The sequence below is a fragment of the Phycodurus eques genome, chromosome 7 (genome assembly GCF_024500275.1).
Source record: "Phycodurus eques isolate BA_2022a chromosome 7, UOR_Pequ_1.1, whole genome shotgun sequence".
In the NCBI taxonomy this organism is placed as follows: Eukaryota; Metazoa; Chordata; class Actinopteri; order Syngnathiformes; family Syngnathidae; genus Phycodurus; species Phycodurus eques.
The window spans coordinates 12,175,550-12,196,694 of NC_084531.1; the positions used below are offsets into that span (position 1 = coordinate 12,175,550).

The 21,145-nt window shown below is 45.1% G+C and overlaps 1 protein-coding gene across 2 annotated transcripts in view; it reads right to left on the bottom strand.

Annotated features, from left to right (window-relative positions):
- npas1 (neuronal PAS domain protein 1) overlaps positions 1 to 17,385 on the bottom strand; it is a 69,610-nt gene extending 52,225 nt beyond the window's left edge. Inside the window, exons 1-2 of one of the 2 annotated variants that reach the window (XM_061682444.1) lie at positions 17,357 to 17,385; positions 16,449 to 16,496 (exon numbers count right to left, since the gene is read on the bottom strand). The gene's annotated coding sequence lies outside the window, so the exon portion shown is untranslated. Of the gene's footprint in view, positions 1 to 14,134; positions 14,311 to 16,448; positions 16,497 to 17,356 lie in introns of those variants that run through there. The other variant, XM_061682442.1, reaches the window with a different exon arrangement.
- Positions 17,386 to 21,145: the final 3,760 nt, after the last annotated feature.

Below are 21,145 nucleotides of genomic sequence, written 5' to 3' on the forward strand. Positions count from 1 at the left end.
TTTAGTGAGAAGTGGCTTCCGTCTGGCCACTCTACCATAAAGGCCTGATTGGTAGAGTGTGTTAGCAATGGTTGACCTTCTGGATGATTCTCCTATCTGTCCAAGGGAACACCGGAGCGCCGCCTTAGTGACCGTAGGGTTCTTGTTCACCTCTCAGACCTTGTCCCTTCTTCCTTGGTTACTCAGCTTGGTCAGACAGCCAGATCTAGGAAGGGTCCTGGTGGTTCCAAACTTCTGCGATTTCTGAATAATCGAGACCACAGTGCTTTTTGGGACTTCAATGGTGCTGAAATTCTCTTGTATCCTTCCCCAGATATGTGCCTTGACACAATCCGGTCTCGGAGGTCTGTAGACAATTCCTTAGACTTCACTGGTTGGGTTTCTGCTCTGATATGTACTGCCAATTATGAGACCTTATATAGGCATGTGTGAGCCATTCCAAATGATGTTCAATCAACTGAATTCACCACAGGTGGACTCCATTCAAGTTGTAGAAGCATTTCAAGGATGATCAGTGGAAATCAGATGCACCTGAGCTTAAGTTTGAGTGTCATAGCAAAGGGTGTGAATATTTCTGTACCTATTATGTTTAAATGTTTACCTTTTTTATAAATTTACACAAATGTCTGAAAATATGTTTTTACTTAATACTGGAATATTTTATGTAGATTTTCTTTAAAGAAAACTATACTCAAATCAGCTTTAGAATAAGTCTGTAACAGCAAAATGTAGAAAATGTGAAGGGGTGTGAATACTTTCTGGTGTCACTGTATTAATAATAAATTACTAAATTCAAAACTACTGTGATTGGATGGCGACGGGTTCAGGGTGTACCCCGCCTCTCGCCCGAAGATAGCTGGGAGAGGCTCCAGCACACCAGAGACCATAGTGAGGAAAAGCGGTACAGGAAATGGATGGATAAATTCAAAGCTAGATGATAAGTGTTTGTGATATTGTCTACATAATTCATATAATTGTTTTAATCACCAGTTTAGAATTAACTGACCCGCCCCACCACCACCACCACAAACAAAATATGGTTGCATCTCTTGAAGTAACCATAAAAAAGCTTTGCTTAACTGCGATCACTCTTCACCAAAATGTATGTGGACAACGCTACCTATACCCACTTCAACCTCTAAAAATATTAACGATTGCCCTAATATTTTGGATTTTATGGACAAACGTTTTCCTCTCCATATATGGAGCATCAAGAGTGACACTCACTGGAAAAGGCAATTATCTCGCTTAATGTGAGAATACTGCAATCACTCTTCATCAAAATGTAAGTGGACATTGCGACTTACAGTATGGCCACTTCAACCTCTGAAAATATATTATAATATAGATGTTAAGCGTTTTCCTCCTATGTGTTGAGCTTTTTAATATGGAGAGGAAAAGGCCCATCCATAAATCCATAAAATTGGGGCAATGATTCTGATATTTGTGATATTTCTTTCTCTCTATTCGGGTTAACTTTATCAATCGTACATCGATGTGTGTTTGCTAGTTGTCTGACTATACTAAACGATATTCTGAAAACAATATATCATATGGCAAGTTTCAAATCAAGGAATAACATGAAAAATTGACATGTATTTAGAAAGACAATGCATTTTCCCAACCACCACGGAGATTGCCAGAGAGAGGTTAAAAAGTGTGTCAAAGTTCTCTGCCTGCCTGACCGTCATTTCATAACAAATTTAACAAGCTCCTAACGTTGTATTATTAAAACAAAATACAGTATAACAAGTCAAATCAAGCGGATCGGTGGCCGAGTGGTTAGTACATCTGCCTCAAAGGACCCGGGTTCAAATTCAGCCCCGCCTGTGTGGAGTTTCAAAGATGATACCAATATTCTCCTACCTTCTGTTCATAAACAGCACACCTCCTACATCCCAAGTTACCGTCTCCATCCCCCTGTGCTGTGTTGACATTTAAAGGGCTCGCGTGGCCCCGAGCGCCACGGTGTCATGCCCTTGAGCCTGAGATGCCCTCTCGCTTTCTCACTCTACACTCTGACTGTGCCTGAGCTGGATTAGCCCAATAGAGTAAGAGAACCTATGCGAGATTGACAGAGATTGGAGCTGCACCAGCCAATGTTGAAATATTGTATATGCATGACAACCTCTTGGACCACGTTCAAATACAGCACAGTCAAATGGATTGGTTGTTGAACAGGGACGTTGGGTCAATGGCTCACATCCAAATGCTCGTTTGACATCCAAGTGTCTCCTTAGATCATTGCAATCTATACATAGAGCCGAACATGTGCACAGTATCTTTGTAGTCACAACATTATACTGAGCTGAAAGCTCAAGCCCCATTTCCACCAAGCAGTAAAGGTTAAGGATACTAAAAGATAATTTACACCTGTACCCTGTGCACGTTCTTGCAGCCTATTCTTGGTATACCAACCACATACTGTAGGTACAGTATCTATTGAGTGGAGATAGACTGCTCTATACTGATTGGTTGGCAGGGAATCAATGACAATGAAAGCAAAGAGCAATACCTAGGACAATACTGTGTATTCTGATCTACAATTGGCTGGCAGCCAGTCAGGAGTGTGCCCCGCTCCTCATAAAGATCAGCTGGGATAAGCTCCAGCTCTCCTGCAACCCGAATGAGGGTAAGCGCAATAGAAAACGGATGGATGGATGGAACGGATAGATCGATGGGTATATTTCACTGCCTCACATAATAGAAAAGCTAGTCCGATCAGGGTGTACCATTTGAAAATGTAACAAACTGAACTGAACTAGAAAAAAAAACAACCACAGAAAATTCAAGTATGTATTATTTCAACAATGACCATGGTTTAGATTGACTTAAGCCCAAAATCATGACTACGAGTTTAAAAATAATGACACTCACAGAAAACCTTAGCCTGGATGATTGCATTGCAGTAGTTTGATCAGAACTTGATGACTGAAGCCACAATTCCACAAAGCAGTTCAGTTCAGTTCGGTTCAGTTCACCATGATACGGTTCAGGCAATGAATGTAACTGGTACAGTGTTGTGTAAACAAGGAACACAGTTCCTCGATTTCTTCATCCTAATCAATTAATTCCCTTCTAAAATGGTAGAAGACAGACAAATCTGTTGACCAATCAATAGACAGCACAATGTCTAGCGCCGATGTCCACAAAGCACTGCGGCCTGCACCCCAACAATGGGTACTGAGAAGTAGGACGATTCGGGTGTAGCTCTTTTGGACCCTTTACAATGGATTAGAATGTGTACTGTACTGAAGTGAACCAAGTGGCTTGACAGAATCTGGGCTGTTTCATTGAAAGGAAAGAAAAGGGTGTTTTGTTTCCCAATATCCGTGCATCCATTTTCTATGCTGCTTGTCCTTATTTAGGTTATGGATGAGCTGGAGCCTCGAAACCTTGTATCTCAGGACCGGACTGAATCTAGGATCCCCTGAACTGACAAACAGATTCTATTGGCTTTCCTGTATAGACCTATTCACCATAACATGGAACCATTGGTAAACAATTCCTTCCATGTTATTTGACTAAGGCAGAGCAATTAAGAAAATAGGGCAAATGCTTGAATGAGAAATTTAGCCTATTTCTCTACTGTGATAGTTTGAATGTGTAAAGTGTCAGTCAAAAAGAAGATGGACGTTTGGGCGTAATTTACATTTCAACAGGGAAGTGATGCAAAAATAGACATTGTGGAAATTCGGACAGTTAACATGATCACTGAGGGACTGGCTAATTAATTGACTTTTCTGTTACATGGATTAATGGCACCAACTTGCTCTTTTGACGGTGATATGGCTAGCCTGCTGCGGTCTACCAGCAGGCTAGCCATTATGTTTGCTAAATTACTCAACGACAATCAAAGCAAACATTTTCAAAACAGTGTGCCTGTGAGAAAATGTGTTCGCAAACCCGATGAAGGGGGTTTGCTTTCTGGTCACGGTGGTTTACAACTTGTGATATCCTCTGTACAACTATTTACAACATCGACTCGATTTATCCTCCTCACCCACTACTTCTGCTGGATTAGTTTTCATTTTTATTGAAGGATATCCATCCATCCATCCATTTTCTGAGCCGCTTCTCCTCACTAGGGTCGCAGGCGTGCTGGAGCCCATCCCAGCTATCTTCGGGCAGGAGGCGAGGTACACCCTGAACTGGTCGCCAGCCAATCAATCACAGGGCACATACAAACAAACGACCATTCGCACTCACATTCACACCCACGGGCAATTTATAGTCGTCAATTAACCTACCAGGCATGTTTTTGGGATGTGGGAGGAAACCGGAGTGCCCGGAGAAAACCCACGCAGACACGGGGAGAACATGCAAACTCCACATAGGCGGGGCCGCGGATTGAACCCCGGTCCTCAGAACTGTGAGGCAGACGCTCTAACCAGTCGTTCACCGTGCCGCCTATTTAAGGATATTGAAAAAATAATAATAATAAAAATCTAGCAGTGCAATCCCAAACCCAACTACTATTTGTAATGGTTTCAGTTCAGGTCAGCGGTCGTCAATCACTTTCTGCCATCTGGTAGCGGTACCCTTTTTTTTTCCAATTGAGTTTGACATAGGTAGTCGGGATGAGTGGTTTGCGACCAAAGGGTCTCTGATTCACTTCACACGACCGGCATGGAATATACACATGAACTGACACGACCCATACCCCAGGATAGCCCTCTGAGTTACCCCTCCAATGAGTTACTGGTGTCCCAGTTGCGTTCACTGCTGTGATAGTTTACCTGCAGAAGTAAGCCTTATCTTGAAGAGAAAAGTCCTCTCCGCAGACTCTTACGTTGTGTCCTGACTAACTTTGAAGGATTTTCGTGCTTGTTGGTCGCCGTAATTATCTGACTATTTCCTATTGAGCGGCCTGTTTGCTGCAGGGGAGACGGGTCAAGCAGCAGGAAGCACCTCCCTGTCGAACAACATTCACCTTCGTCCCCTTGTCTATCTCACCAGGATAAACACACATCAAGTACAGTAAGAGGGAGATCCGAGAGAAGAGAGTTTCATTTGAGCACCTCACATACACAAGCTCAGACTTTTCCCATTAAATCTTCCTCTTGTTTATCTCCTAATTGACCTTATCTCTGCTTATCTAATCTCTCGCTCCATCTTTCTGTCCCACACAATCTCTCCCATCTGCCCGATTCAATCCGGGCAGTCACATCGGCGTAATGGACAGGGGGCCTCCACAGGTAATTATTCAATCAGCCTCATAACCTTGCGGCGGGTTGGGCAGCCCATTATTGCACTCACCCAAATGGAGCCGGCCACTTTGACTGCTAATCCTACGGAACAGCAGAGCGGGATGAATGTCAGCGGTGTCGTCTGGCGGGTGGAAAAATCTAGCAGTATTGTTCCGTAAAGGAAATATTTGGAATAGGAGACTTCATGAATCGGTCGGAGGTAGAATATGACTTTTGCAAACAGCTGTCGAGATCAACCTGTATCAAGTGTGACTGCAGGTGTTTCCAATGTGTTGCTGGGGCTGCTCCATATTCATAGGTGCAATGAGCACGTGTGTGTGACCCTATAGAGTCACACTCTCGTGGCACAGTGGCAGCACCAAGAGAGGCGAGGGCACTGCGGCGAGCTTTCGCAGGCGTGCATTTCGCTGGCTGGCTGCTTTGGCTCAGGCTCTTGTTTATTTTCTGCAGGGACGTTTTAATTAGGGCCTCCAGCTGTCAGAGGTTCGTTAACGTGCCCCTCCTCTCCCCGGGCCGGCCCACCCCGCGGGGAGTCGGCGACATCAGGCAAATGAACACATTTGAGTCACACTGCACGCAGACTGACAATAGCCCTTCGCCGCCACGCCACCGGCTCCCCGAGGTGGAGACATGGTTGTTTTATGCCTCATCTCCCAACCCCTGGGGCCCCGAACAGAGCCTGGCCAAGACTGACAATGTGCATACTGCCATCAGGCAAAGGTGAAAAGACAGGCGCAAGATAGTGAAAAAGGATAATTAGTTGTCTCTTCCTTTATTTGAACTCTAGATTATTATTGCGTGGATTATTAACTAGAAATAGCCATTGGACTACATTTCCTTAATCGACTTTGGGAAAAATTCACAATCACGTTATCTACATCATTTTTAATGGGATGTCCTAAACTGAAATCTGCGCTGATGTAGCTCAACGTCATGTTTTCCTTGTTGAGAAAGAAAATTAGATGAGACTGAATCAACAGAGCCTCTGTTGGTTGTAGATCAACAATCAGAATCAACTCTTAACAATCAGTTAATCTTGGGGTCAGTGCCCTGTTCTTCGTTCTTTGTAATACGTATTTTCATATTTAATACTGATATGGATGAATAAAACTCATTTCGTAATCCAAACTGTTTTATTTTTGCTAATCATTTTTTTCGTCTGACTTCTTACTCCTGACATCTTTTGGTCCAGGGGCACAGCCTGTCATCCCCTAGCTTGCCATTCATATTTATTTGTTATCAGCCTGTTGGGCTGTGATTGGCTGGTGACCACTTGAGGGTGCACCCTGCCTCTTGCCCAGAGTCACCTGGGATAGGCTCCAGCACCCCTGCGGCCCTCGTGAGGATAAGAAGTATGGAAAATGGATGGATGGCCTGGTGGGCACAATTGAATTCTGCCTAGCAGCAAATGGCCACTAAAACACCATACCTCCGTGTATAAGAGACATTGAATCTTGTAGTTTGATTCACCGTAGCCGAGTGGTTAGCATGGCTGCCTAACAGTCCTGATGTTCGAATCCTGGAGGTTGTATGTTCTTCCCGTGCGTGCGTGCGTGGGTTTTCTCCGAGTACACCGGCTTCAACCCACATTCCAAAAACATGCATGTTAGGATCATTGAAGACGACATTTGTAGGGTGTGAATGTCAAAGTGTTGTTTGTCTGTATGTGCCTTGCAATTGGCTGGTGACTCGTCCACGGTATACCCCACTTCTCACCTAAAGTCAGCTGGGATAGGACAAGCACTATAAAAATGGATGGATGGATCTTTCTACTGGATAGCAGGGTTACGTTGAAAAACATACCATGTCTACTAAAAGCATGTGGGAAAATCTGTCATGGTCTCTTGAAACCAAGGTAGAACTACTAAAGATGAAGGTGAATTTCACCTTTCATCTTGACCAAAAGCATGGAATGAAGATTTGGATTGGCCCAGCCAGAGACCAGACCGAAATCCAGTTGAAAATGTGTGCGAGTGGCCTGAAGGAAGCTGTTCCTTTGTGGTCAAATATTGTGGAGCCACCATGAAAAAAGACAGAATGCTTTATTTCCAGCAAACGTTACTTTAAAGGTGTGCACACATACACAACAGCTTGTGGTGCATGTTTTATCCCCCTGAATTCTGAAATTGTTTTTGCAAATAAAAGGACGCGAGGCATTTATTCTTGCCATCCCGCAGTGTACACGGGCCTCCTACAGTTCCTCTACTAATTATCCAAAACCGAAGGTAAAACGAGAGTCCACATAAAATAGCCATGTAATATATTCTGGAGGATAATATTTTAGGCAGTCAATGTCCAATATCATGGAAGATGTAGCAAAAACACGCTTGGAAATCACATGAACAGAATATTTAATGTTGCTGGTTTTGCAGCTTTGCTTTCATGTTGTTGAGTAGTTATAATTGAGTGTCTGCAGCGTCGGGGGAGATGAAGTTTGGTATTCTGGTTGGAGGGCTGAAACCTACTTATCATGCATTACGGCCCTGCTTGGACCTCAGGATTTGGAAGTCAAAAGACTTTCTAACGTACATATTTCTTTCGACCGCTGATCAATCGACAGCTGCTGGGCATGACAGACCCACCCCCCGCCCTCTCCTCAACACCCCACCCCCCTAAAACCGTGTCAGGGTCCCGATCTCTTAATATTCCACATTCTCACTTGCTCCGCATTCTGCCTCCGTATGCTGCGGTTGACCTTGACGACTGGGTGATCATTCCCAATCCAAGGTTCTCTCCAACTCTCAAGGGCCCCACCGCCACACTTCTCCAGCCCCTTGGTCACTACCCTCCTCCTCGTACCCCCTGCCTTCTCTGCTCCTCCCTTGGCCCCTGCCTGGGTCATTAATTATCTAATGGAATCAATACAGTGTTAGATTGGACCGGAGTGACCCTGCCCACCCTCGGGTTCCTTGATGAAGGTTCTGAAGCAAAGAAAAGGAATGATGCACTCCTTAAAGTCGAAATGTCCCGAAAACCGGCGGAAAACTGAAGAAAGACGGCCAATAAATAAATGATTAGAAGAGTGAGGACGAGGGGGTGGAGTGAGGCAAATCAGAGAGAAATGATGGAGGAATGAAGATAAGATGGGGGGGGGGGAAGAAGTAGGGGTGTTGCTAATGTTCACCATTGCTGATCAATACATTTCTCCTCCTTCTCTTTTATTACTTATTCTCTTATTTATTAAGAAGCTTTGGTGAGCCTCCCTTTCATGTCCACGCCGCCTCACAGAACTCGAAGAATCGCCAACTACACACTTCATTTGATGCACCCGATAAAGTGCAGAACTACATCATTCCGGTATTTTCTAGTATTCTACCCTTATTATAAGGTAACCAAAATATTCAAGGTACCTCTCAGAATGACGCAGTCTGACAACAACAATAATAAATATATTGCTATATTAATACCCCTATAAAAGTGCCAATCAAAATGGAGCATTATTATCTTTGAAAAGGCAATATGGAAACTTTTTTCCTTGACAGCTACTGGATCGGGTCTGACTGACTTCTATACAAGAAGAGCTTGCTGTTATTATGCGAGCTGTTGTACTTCAGGGCTTTGTAGTCTAATGTCATTTTATACACGACAGCAGCAGGGGACTCTTCAGGAAAAAAAAAAGAATGCGTTCAAGTAGCAGATTGTTTCTCTTTCGACTACAACAATATGCGCAGGATCAAGCAGATTTGTCTGAGAATTAAAAAACAATCAGTGAAAACAATTAAAAGTTATATTAATGAGTCCTGTGGTAGCTGAACTGGGTGTTAAAGAAGGCCGGCCCAATTAGAAGAGCACACATCAGTTTAATCTCTGCAGGAGGAAAGGGCTTAACATTGGATTTACGGGTAAATGTGGTAACAGACAATCATTGGACACTTCATTAGGTACACCTACACAGTCAAATGAGATCCAATAGAAGAGCTGTTTCAAGACTTGATAACAATGATGTAATTAATTTTACAATGTGATTATAATTGTGGTTGTACTTGCAGTGGTGTAACTGCACTACTATCCATTACACGTACAAAAGTAACTTTTACAGTATAATGTTTTTCTTTATTTGCTTTTTTTTTTTTCTTACTTGTTTTACCTCTGACCATACATAATGTTTGCTTGAAGTGATGTGTGGTGTGATTTTTGTGATATTTTGCCTTTCTTATTGCTGCTACTGGCCAAGAGAAGTAGCCACCTGACCTGGCCTGGCGTAGAACCGCACTACATCATTTTGGGCTGACGTCATTTGGCCAAATTAAGGACATTCCTAGATCGTTATAACTGAAAAGCACCTTTTTGATACAGCTCTTGTATCAGCTCTCATTTCACCGTGCATCAAATATGAGGTTCCTAATCATGTGTCAAACTCAAGGCCTGGGGGTCAGATCCGGCCCGCCAGATCCTTTCTGTTGGCCCACAAAAGCAAATAAAGGGTCTACTGTGCCAGAATTTTTCTTCACTTTTTACAGATATTGCAAGCATTTTTTCCCACACCAGATCCCTTCTTAACATACATTGAACAATAGTACTTATATTGGATTGTCACTATTTTCCATGACTCCTGATTTTAAAATGTTTTGTTAAAGCATGCATTTAATACTGAAACGCAAGGGCAATCGTATATATGTAACAATAAGCTATAGCAAGGTGATTATAGATTCATGGGTTTCCCAGGGAAACTACAATGCTGACAGTTTGGTCAAAGACACAGCAGAGGCACTGCAGGAGTTTATTTATTATTATCTATTGTGTTTTATGTTGGATCTTCATTATGTAAAGCACTTTGTTACAGTTGTTTTGTTAGAAGTGCTCGAGCAATCAAGTTGAGCCGTAACGTCCCTCATGACAACAATGTGGCCCTCAGATCAGACTGTGTTTGACACCCCTAAGATATGTGTTTCTGCTTCCTTAATATATACATAGCTAATAGTTCCTGGTGAACGAGTAGCGAGTCCTGCTGACTGTAGAAGTGCAGAGTGGACTGGCCTACAAGGCAGAAGGCTAAATCCACTCCCGCAGGCAGGGACCACATAAGCTCTGACCTCCAAATAACCACAGGACACAGTGCGGAGCACAGGGTCACACACGTACTCACACACACACACACACACACACAACGACGCACACGCACTAACATGGATGTATCAATTAGCCAGGTGCAAAAGTCACTGTTCAGAAAAGTTGTGTAGGTGTCTGGAGGAAGCCGGATATCCACCGGCCTCATGTTACATTCTCACACACGGCCATAAACTCACTGGGTAAACTTGTGTTACTTTACCACATCATATAGTGACACAACAAGATAGGAAATAGACAGATATGAAAATTAGAAATGCACCACATCATGTGACAAAGTGCAATGTGAGTAAGCTGGTGAATCCCTCCAGGCCGGCGTGTGAATGACAGCGGGGGTTATGTAAGGAGCCGCCACGGGGCCCGAGTGGACAGTCCGAGTGGAGATCAGGTCAGCCGAGTGTGACACTAAACACATCTCCCTGACACCGCGCTGACACCCTCTGTCACAGACGCACACACACACTGTCTGTCAACGCTCTTCAAGCACACACACACACGTGCGCACGGAAGCAGGAAGTGTGCGAGCGGCTGTCTGTCAATATGGTCGACACTGAACACCTTAGTGTGTGTCTGTGTGTGTGTGTGAGTGTGTGTGCGCGCGAAGAAGAGAGGAACATAACACGTGCATCTTATGTAGATTTACAATGGATCCCCACAAGTCAAACTGCATTTGAAACTGGATTTTTTCAACCAGAAAAATGTCTCTCATTGCACTAAATCATCGTGCTTGACTGCAAAACGTAAAGGGAAGTTTGCAATTAAAAACAAAAAACAAAAAAACAATTAGTTTGTGTCTTTGTCCACATCTGGTGCCGCTAATTTGATATACAAGAAATCATCTCGCCTGAGGAAAAACAACCAATCACAGAGAGAAAGCTTTGCGTTGACCTGTTACATTGTTACCCTAGAAAAGCAATTTATTCGTAACAGAGTGTTACTATAACACTAAAAGTTATTAGTTTAAAATGTTATTTTTAGCACGGTCGCAAGATTGTGCCTGTGATGAGTGTGCCCACGAGTGCCCGACAAATGACTGACACCTCGTAAGTCATGCCTTCTGCCTCTTGGCTGTTTTTTCTCAAGCGTGGTGGTTTCTTGTAGCGGCACAAGATTCGGCTAGCGAAGGCTGATTTTTTTTCGTAGACCCTATTTTTCATGTACTACTGTCAAGCCATAATGACTCTTTTGACAAACATGAAAAAAGTAATACTTTTTTTTTTTTAAGATTGTAAACTCCCCTTTAATGTCATTGAGTGACATTGGCACAGGTGTAAAACTCGAGCCCCAGGGGCCAGATCTGGCCATCTATATTATTTTTGTGGCCTACTGAAGTAACAGTCTACTACAAATTGGATTTATTCTTTTCATTTTGAAAGAAAATATTTTCTTAACTTTTTACCGATATCACAGCTTTTTTTTTTTCCAGAAAATTACTTCTAAACATAAATTTCACAACGGTTGCAGACTTAAAAATTAGGTTGTCTTCTGATTTCAAGGTGAATTTGCTGTTAAAAAAATAAATGCAAACAATACAACACAGGAGCAACTGGATATACATCATAAGATGATGAGCTGACAATATATATAATATATATTGTATATATATATATATATATATATATATATATATATATATATATATATATCATTTTTTTTAGTCTTTGGCTTTTGTTCTGATGCCAAAAGGGAAAAGTAGAGAATAGAACTGGGAAATGATTAAGGGGAAACACACAGCATTGTGGAGCGATGACACCACAGTCTACACTACGCTGATCATTGTTAAAGGCGCTGTCTACACAAAACAAAAGATCATATCGAATACATCCAGGAAATTTGTCTCCACACTTTAATTCATCTGCAAAACCGTTTACATGTTAAGGTGCTGCTGTTTTGGTTAGCAACAGAGCTCCAAAGTTAAAACTTTGTCTGTGTGACCAATAGTTTCAATGAATAGCCATAATTACAGTTCGAGGAAATATGGTATTAATGTTGGAATGTCCTATTGTTAACATCAGTTAACTCCTTTTAACCACTTGTCAAAATGTTATGTTGTTTCCTGTACAGTTAATATTGGTTATGATGGTTTGACCTTGAAACAGACTCATTCCATTTGAGTCAATCCCCATGGGAAAATTTGTTTTAAAATTAAAACAATTGGAAGTCCGCATCACAGACGGAATTATGGTCGACATAGGGGGTTTCCCTACACGTCTCATAAAATATGAATCACACTTATTTCTCGCATCGCTTATTTCTACAAATTCACACAGCGTGGTGATTAGTTATGCTCAAAGGAGGTTTTCGCCGTAATGGTGGCAAAGAGGATGCAAAGCTCACAGCATCATCATCATCAAAAAAGAAAAAAAACTCAGAGGTGCTGATGCGGGGGAAATGAGACTTCTCCCGATGCAGCCTTTAAAATGCGTTTTTTAAATTTCCTTCTGCTCGTCTACCATCGAAGCGATGCGGGGCAGGGTCGCCCGCCTTTTGGCGGCGAGCGCAACGCCTTAGATGGAATCCAGAGGAAGAAGCCGGAGCCTAATAAAAAAGGCCTAAAGGTGGGTCACGGGAGAGGCGAAGCGTGTACACACACACACACTTGCACATGTCAGGGTTGAAGCGGATGGAGAGGCTCAGAGGCTCAGCGGGCCCATGCACGAAATGTGATGACGCGGGTCTGTTTCGAGTCAGGGGCGCAATCCCATTTTTATTGGAGCTCCTGGCACAGACTGAGTGCAACGTAAAAGGAAAAATATTCATCTTTTTTTTTTTTGGGGTGGGGGGGCATCAAAATTCCAAAGGGAACTTTTTCTGTATTCTGTATATAGAGCTGGTAGTGATTTTGTCAGGTTATGTGCGCATTTATCCATGGCAGCTGCTATTCAAGCAGGGGCGTGTTTGGGAAATGATATGGCACAGCACACTTTCCACGAATTACACTGTCATTGAATTCAGACCTCCTCCAAGCCTTGACAATTTGGATCAATACATTCACATGTCGGAATTTTGAGATTTAGACAATTTTCACTGAGAAATTGCAGAAACAGCAAAACAAATCCAGGATTTCCAGCCAAAATGTGTGGCATGTGTAATCCCACTAAGAAACACTCATACAGCTTCTTGGCAGAGGTTTTACAGGCACTTCCAGGAAAAAAAGTTGTATGCAAAGATCCAAGACAGGCACAAGAGGGATCTTGCATACCAATCATTATGAGCGACGTGCATACATAAAATCAAAGTCAATAAGAGCAAAGAGCGAGACACCGTGGGAGCAGCGAAGTGACAACAAAGTGCTGGTTTGATGCTGTTTACTTTGTGTATTGGTCACAGTCATTGCGCCAACTCGGACCACCTGCTGCAGACTGCCTGAAGGCACCCGATGTTACTGAGCCACTAAACTGTGACCAATTCTGCCTCTGCAGGTGGACAGGCATCCACTGCTTGGCGCTCTCAACATCGCACACTCCTACACAAACACACACACGCGGGCGCAGTGTGTACCTCTAAAGTGGCCAGTCATTATTATCAAGGACATCCTTCACGAATAAGTTTATCTAAAAAGCAAATATTAAGGAGGCGAATGAAAGCCAAGTGGAATGTGTGCAGGAGTTACTAGTTCAAGGGCATTTGGAGAGAAGGAAAGAAATGAAACAAATCACACATTGCAAACGCAATGTTACGAGATGAGAGCGACTTTAAAAGTCACTCTTTTAAAGAAAAAGTTTTAGACAGGAAAAACATATTGAGATTCACACTATTTGATAAAAGTTGCACGTAAAAATGTGTACATGTGTACAAGCAAGCAAGCATGCACGTGTGTGTGTGCGTGTGTGTTTCAATTTGCATTATCTACTCACCTGACGGGCATTTCCAGCTTGGGATGTGCTGCTTCTGATCTCATCCACTTTGTCTCTCTCTCTCTCTCTCTCTCTCTCTTTCTCTCTTCCTCTTCTCCGGTTCCCTAGCTCTGCCCTGTCCAGGGTGCCCCCCACCCCACCCCACCTCCTCGATCCTAAACACAGCAAACAAACACTCTGTTTGTGTGTGTGCGTGTCTACGTGAGTGTGTGTGTGGAGTCGAATAAGCTCAGGACCAGGGCAGCGTCTGTCCCATCAGCCCCCCCCCCCCCATAACCCCCACCACCGCCTCCCTCTTTCACTTTCACAGAAGCAATGCCGGACACATTGTGGACTCCAAGTGTGTGTGTGTGTGTGTGCGTACGAGCTAGCTGATGTACCTCTCCTCGCCTCTTAGACTCACTTCACTAACACTCTGCTCCGCTGCCTCCAGGAGATGGACTCGGATTAGGACACAGCCAGTGTGAGAATCTCTTTCAGCCCCCCCCCCCCCCCCCCTCCTCTCCTCTCTCTCTCTCCTCGTCTCTGTCTCTCTCCCAAGCCAGCGTGCTACCCTCCTTCCCTCTCTCCGAGCTGAAGCTCCTTTCTTTCCATTTCCTCCAGGGAAAGCTGTGCACACACCAGTTGTCTCTGCCTTCAGCTGGTCCCTCTCCCTTCTCTGTCTCAGTCACTAGTACATATAAAAGGCGTGCTTGTTCAGCCCCTCGCCTCAGTCTCTTCCTGGCGCTCTCTCGCTCTCTGCCCGCCTCGTGCTATTTCGTTTATCCCCACCTCCCTCGCCCCCCCCCCCCCCACCCCCACCCCGCACCCAAGCAAGCAAGCCAGCTACCTCCCTCCCTCTCTCTCCACACTTTTTCTTTCTCACTGTCAAAGTTGCCTTTCAAATGCTGATGAGCAGCCGGAGCAAAAGAAGAATGAGGGAGAGGAAGGGCGACGGAGGAGTGGACCGCTCAAACAAGTGGGGGGATTCTGCCCCCCCCCCCCCCCCCCCCCCCCCCAAAAAAAAAGTGAAACGTCCCGTCCTGCCCCGGTATCAGCGGCCAAACCGTTAGGTACACTTGGACAAGATCATGAACTACATTTTATGATTGACACTCTCAAGTAGGTCTTTTTTTTTATTTAAAATGAGTTTATTAGCATCGACATGGTGGGCCTAGTGGTTAGCAGATGCGCCTCACAGTTCTGAGATAAGGGGTTCAAATTAGGACCCGTGTGGGTTTTCGCTGAGCACTCCGATTTCCTCTCACATTCGTTAGGTTGCTTCAACACTCTAAATTGTGGGAATGGTTGCTTGGCTATATGTGGCCTGTGATTGGGTGGCAGTCAGTCTTGGGTGTACCCCACCGCTTGCCCAAAGTCAGCTGGGATAGGCACCAAGCTCACCCGCAGCCCTAATGAGGATCAGCAGAATCGAAAATAAATGGACAGATGGATGTTTATTATCACGGTTGGCATTTTGTGTGGTGACGAAGGGCACGGCATCGGACTGTGAGCTGTTCCGAATATTTTGCCCCTCTTGTGTAACTTAATCAAATATTTAACAGCCTTCAGTAAGACGCCGTGCCATTCTGCACTCCTGCACACTACAGCCACAATAATAAACATATTGTTACATTCATTTAATTGATTCATTAAGGTCAGACCTTTAGCAAATTATGCATAGAATAACAGTGATGAAAGGCAAGGAACCATATTTGGTCATTAAAATGGGATAAATACAGAAATAAAAACAAAAAATAAGGCAGACCAAAGAATCAGCAAATAAAATGACTGATAAAACAGTTCCAATTAATAATAATAAAAGAAAAATCCTATAATAATAATTTTGGAGGGGAAAAAAGAACCCAATTTGTAAAAGTTAAAACTAAAATGATGACTGTATAAACACAAACGATACTTCGCAAAACATCACGCATACAAGTCAATACGCAGACTGCAACATTTTGGAGGCTCTTAAGTATAGCGATACAATCATAAAACTTGAGATATTATGCAGGAAATAGCGTATGTGACGGCAACATCATTTGACATTGTGGCACACATAGTTCCATCAGCACTTTAAGGTTAAAAAACCTTAAAGATGGGCTGTTGTTTCCGTACGATAGATGAATCATGAAACTTCAACCTTAATGACTCCGAAGCTTCATGAGGCCCATTTGTCTTGAAAGTTATCTTGACACTTAAAGAAATGTTTGGCTACACTCGTGATATGATTAATGGGAGCTCTTGAAATAATAATCATAGTATTAAGTGTTTTCAGGACTTTACAACGACAGGCATCAGGCAAAGTGTTGTGTCACGTGAAGAGACTCACCTCGCAGGCACATTTAATCCCTCCTCTGCATGTCCGTCATATTCTGTCCTGCGCACATCAACAGAATGAACAGTGACTACACAATTTGTGTTTTAATAGGCGTCGATCAACTTCTTTTTACGCTTTTATGAGCATTGATCATGTTAAAAAGGTACGAGGCGTGGTCGGCTCGCAACATCAAAGGGTGTTTTTCTTCATTTTTCTATTTTGTTTTAAATAGTTTTATTATGGCGCCGTGGTGGGCGACTGGTTATCACGACCGCCTCACAGTTCAGAGGTCGTGGGCCCATATAATGGGCTCTGGCCTCCCTGTGTGAAGTTTGCATGCCCCCCCCCGTGCTTGCGTGGGTTTTCTCCAAGTACTCCGGCTTCCTCCCGCATTCCAAACACGTGTATGTTAGGTTTATTTTAGACTTTAAATTAAATGTGAGCGTGAATAGTTATTTGTCTCTCTGCGCTCTGCGATTGGCTGGCGACGAATTGAGGGTGTACCCCGCCACTCGCCCCAATGGCTTGTGTTTCGACCGTTAAGATTCTAGCATATTTGGTGATTAAAATAGTAAGTAAAAAGAGTCCTAGAACCGTACGTATGCATACACACTATATGAGCAACTAAAAATGGATGTGTATTGATGTCAGACTGTGAGCATAAACAGCCCCTATACATTTGAAGGCGCGCTGCACACATGCGTCTACGTGAACAAATAATCACACTCAGACTCGCTCAAGTCTACTCTCTATACCAAAATACCCCCCCCCCCCATTACACCACCCCACCCCTGCCCGCCTTCCACCTCTCCTCTGTTCGTTCCCCTTGCCCTCAAACGCTACTCAGAATATTGATACATCACCCCCACCTTGTCTTCCTTTCCTCCCTCTCTCTCCCTGTCTCTCCCTCCATCACTCACTTTCTCCGCTGAATACTGATAGGCTGTCTCGTCCGTGGTCTGAGTTTCAAATCTCTCCCTCCCTCGCTCTTCCTCCCGTTCTGAGGCAAGAAAAAGCGGCGGCATAAAGGAGCAAATAGCACACAAGTCAGAGCACAGAGGTAGACATAAATTCACTTAAGTACCATTTCAGATTATGTCAAGCCAAAAAAAAGAAAGGAGTTTAACATTGTGGGAAGATGAGGGGAGAAGAGGAAGGCAAGGGGGTGGAGGTGGTGGGGGGGCGTCAGTTGAGAAGAAAAGTGCTGCTTTGATTGGCCTGCAGCGGAAACTGGTCTGAGTGGTCCTGCTGCACGGTGGCGAGCGGGCGGGCTGGCGACAAAAGGGAAAAGACGTGTGAAAAGTTCAGGCAAATGAAGACACATTCAGGGGGTTTTGTACGACAACCTCCCTCCTGCCTCATTGTGGGATATGTCAGCCACGGCCCGGTGCAGGCGGGAGGAGGGGCTGAATGAGGTCGTCAATGAGCCCCAGTGAGCTCCCCCTAAACACACACAAACGCACACACACACAAACGCACGTACACAAATACATGCTACAACAGAGCAACAACACAGACAGAAAACATGTTGCTTTTCTCTCAGACAGTGCAAAAGCTTTTCAGGACAGTTGTGTTCAGGTACGTGTGTGTGCGCGCGTGTGGATGTGTGCAGTTTTGTTCTGTCTGTATTAGAAGTACACAGACACTCAGAGAGTGCGTGCGTGTGTGTGTCCTCCAAGTCTTCCACATTTGTCCTTGAAGCAGACTAGCAGGGAATATGTGTCTTTCTAATAGAGAGAGAAAGTGTGTGTGTGTGTGTGTGTGTGTATATTTAAGGGGTCACTAATTTAAGCAAACTAGCACCCATCGCTCCAACAGGGGGCAGGATGTGACAAGCAAGTCGGCGTTTCCACTACTGTCAGGAACAGTGCATGCAGACATCCTGTATTCCCCACACATTTTTGGAATAATTTCAATATTACCATAAAATATTACAGGTATATTTCAATTTATGTTGACTGCAAATGGAGTTCAAAACTAAATATAAATAAGTATTTATGGAGAAGTACAGTAAAACAACAAGGGGAGAAACATTGGGTGGAAGCAATAAGGGCCTGATTTACTAAGGCCTGTGGCACACCGAAGCGACAGGGCCGAACGCGACTAAACTTGATGATCGGGAACAAATTACAGTCAGGTCACCAAGTGATGGACACTCACGCACAAACCGACGCACTGCTAAGGGAAAAGTGTGACCCCTGTTATTCTTATCAGGAATTGGGAAACAACATTTTGAGGCCCCTCATACTCCGTCCATCCATTTTCTTCCGCTTATCTGAGGTTGGGTCGCGGGGGCAGTAGCTTTAGCAGGGAAGCCCAGAATTTCCTCTCCCCAGCAAAGTGAGCTCACCCAACTCTTCCGAGGGCATCCCGAGGCATTCCCTGGCCAGCCGGGAGACATAGTCTCGCCATCGTGTCCTGGGTCGTTGCCAAGGTCTCCTCCCAGAAAGAAGTCCAGGAGGCATCCTAATCAGATGCCCAAGCCACCTCATGTGGCTCCTCTCAATGCGGAGCACCAGTGGCTCTTCTCTGAGCCCCTCCCGGATGACGAGCTTCTCACCATATCTGTAAGGGAAAGCTCGTGACCATAGGTGAGGGTCGGAACGTAGATAGACCGGTAAATCGAGAGCTTCGCCTTTCGGCTTAGCTCCTTCTTCACCACAACTGACCGATACAAAGTCCGCATCACTGCAGACGCTGCACCGATCCGCCTGTCGATCTCCCGTTCCATTCTTCCCTCACTCGTGAACAAGACCCCGAGGTACTTGAACTCCTCCACTTGGGGCAGGATCTCATCCCCGACCTGGAGAGGGCACTCCATGCTTTTCCAACTGAGGACCATGGTCTCAGATTTGGAGGTGCTGATTTTCATCCCAACCGCTTCAGACTCAGCTGCGAACTGCTCCAGTGAGAGTTGGAGGTCACAGCTTGATGAAGCCAACAGAACCACATCATCTGCAAAAAGCAGAGATGCAATACTGAGGCCACCAAACCGGACCCCCTTTACGCCTAGAAATTCTGTCCATAAAAATTATGGACAGAATCAGTGACAAAGGGCAGCCTTGGCGGAGTCCAACCCTCAACGGAAAAGAATCCGACTTACTGCTGGGAATGCGGACCAAACTCTGACACTGGTTGTACAAGGACCAAACAGCCTGCATCAGGAGGTTTGGTAACCCATACTCCCAAAGCACCCTCCACAGAGGACTCTGCGAGGGACATGTCTGGTTGGGCGAACTCCCATGCACCCTCGAGGACCCTGCTGAGGGTGTAGAGCTGGTCCACGGCCAGGACGAAAACCACATTTCTCCTCCTGAATCTCAGATTCAACTTTCCGACAGACCCTCCTCTACAGCACCCCTGAATACACCATACCAGAGAGACTGAAGAGGCGTGTCAGTGGAATTGAGGAAGCCTTCAAAGTATTCTCTCCACCGACTCAGAACGTTCCGAGACTAAGTCAGCAGCGGCCTATCCCCACTATACACAGTGTTGACGGTGCACTGCTCCCCCCTCCTGAGACGCCGGATGGTGGATCAGAATTTCCTCAAAGCCGCCCGGAAGTCGTTCTCCATGGCCTCACCAAACTCCTCCCACGCCCGAGTTTTTGCCTCAGCGACCACAAAGCTATATTCCACTTGGCCAGCCGGTACCCATCAGATGCCTTAGGAGTCCCACAGGCCAAAAAGGCCCGATAGGACTCCTTCTTCAACTTGACGGCATCCCTCATCGCTGGTGTCCACCAACAGGTTCGGGGCTTGCCGCCATGAGGGGCACCGACCACCTTACGCTCACAGCTCGGGTCGGCCGCCTCACCAATGGAGGAACATGGTCCACTCTGACTCAATGTCCCACCTGCTCGGCGCCTCTCACTGTGGGCAACTCCAGAGTGGAACAAAGTCCAACCCCTCTCGAGAGGACTAGTACCATAGCCCAGACTGTGTGTGGAGGCGAGCCCGACTATATCTGGTCGGAACATCTGGACCTCATACACCAGCTCGGGGTCCTTCTCTGCCTGAGAGGTGACATTCCACGTCCCGAGAGCCAGCTTCTGTAGCCTGGGATTGGATCGTCAAAGTCCCTGCCTTCAGCCACTACCCTGCTTACATTGCACCTGACCCCCATGGCCCTCTCCCACGGGCGGTGAGCCCATGGAAAGGGGGACCCACGTTACCGTTTCGGGCCGTGCCCGGCCGGGCCCCATGGATGTAGGCCGGGCTGCCAGGTGCTCACCGTCGAGCCCCACCTCCAGGCCTGTCTCCAGGGGAGGGCACCGGTGAACCGCATCCGGGCAATCAACATCTCTGACCATTTTAGTGTGACTTTGTACAAAATCTGCATTTAACTCTGAACTGTATTGTTAGCACTAATGCTATAGTTAGCACTTAAATGAGAGGTGTCCAGGCTGGTCACTCAAATACTATACAGTTGACTACAAATGCAGGTGTTTACAGTATTTTATTGTTGTTGTTGTTGGTTTTTGGGGGGGGGGGGAGAGGGGGGGGGGGGGGGTTGGGAGGAGGTCAAGCCTATGAGAGGTGTTATTCTTTTAAAATACAAATCGGTATACCATCTAACTTAAGCTTTTGTGATCAGGGCACATAATTGGCTATTGTTACTCAAAGGGAACAATGACCGAACATCAGTGGTGCTCTAACCCTCGGGAAGGAGGGAGGAAAAACACATCGTGTGCAGACTGAAACTTTAAC